This window comes from Nicotiana sylvestris, chromosome 9, assembly GCF_000393655.2.
Source record: "Nicotiana sylvestris chromosome 9, ASM39365v2, whole genome shotgun sequence".
NCBI classification, from domain to species: Eukaryota; Viridiplantae; Streptophyta; class Magnoliopsida; order Solanales; family Solanaceae; genus Nicotiana; species Nicotiana sylvestris.
Window position 1 is genome coordinate 155,030,340 of NC_091065.1, and position 1,036 is coordinate 155,031,375.

The window sequence follows — 1,036 nt, forward strand, 5'->3', positions numbered from 1 at the left end:
CAAAGTAGAGAAAGAAAGAAAATAGTGTAACTGAATAGCGTATTTAGTGGCTTAGTGGTATGAGGTAACCAAAATTAGATATTTTGCTGTAAACATTTAAAGATATCTATAGAATATAATTTTTTTAAATGGTATTTATTTAAAATAAATAATGTGTTAACATTTGCTATAGGAGGTAAAAATTCCAAAAAAGAAAGAAAGTAATCCAGCTCATCAAGCAAAATTTCAAATGGGCTTGAACTATCGTTCCTAATTAGTTCGATCCAAGTCTTTATGCCTCGTAATCTCCGCATATTTTTCAGTCCATTTCAGAAAAAAAATCGCCGTTGCCGGGGATCGAACCCGGATCACCCGCGTGACAGGCGGGAATACTTACCACTATACTACAACAACTTCTTGTTTTGTGATGTCTCCTACGATTTTTATGTCTCTTGAATTTAACATCTTTTTGATGCTCTTCATTCTTCTTCTGATAAAATAATAAATTCGAGAAGCTAGCGAAAGTTGAACAGTTGAGAACTAATATTTTTCTTTTTTTTTGAATGAAATTTCATGTGCTGTATATTTTTTCATTTGGACGCAAGTACATATTAACTTACGATAAATTATGAGGAAATAATAAAGAACTGTTGGATAATTTATTTGGAGAAGCTACTACCTGAGTACTGCATTTTTTAACACGGGCTTGTGATCGTTAATTAGCGTGTATAATTAATTTATATATGAAAGTTGGTGAAATTATGTAGCTATCAAATTGTGTTACTTTTCTATTAAATTTTTTTGTGTATTTATCTATCAAAAGAATACTTATATTTATCTTTAAAATATTCCTTCCTGTGCAAGTTCTATTCCTTCATCAAGCCAACTAGGTGGAAGTATATATGATGAATGGAAAAACATCGCAAAATCTTGGAAGTATGAGTTTATGTCGAGGAAAATTGCAAAGAAAAGATGCGTACAATCTACTCTTTATTGCTACTACTTTGTTTCTATTACCACTCTAATAGATGAGCATTGATCGTGAGGTCCAGCTATT

At 31.2% G+C, this 1,036-nt stretch overlaps 1 non-coding gene across 1 annotated transcript; it reads right to left on the minus strand.

Annotated features, from left to right (window-relative positions):
* Nucleotides 1-321: 321 nt before the first annotated feature.
* On the minus strand, nucleotides 322-393 carry TRNAD-GUC (transfer RNA aspartic acid (anticodon GUC)). Its single transcript has one exon. It is a non-coding gene; the product is annotated as a tRNA-Asp (tRNA).
* Nucleotides 394-1,036: the final 643 nt, after the last annotated feature.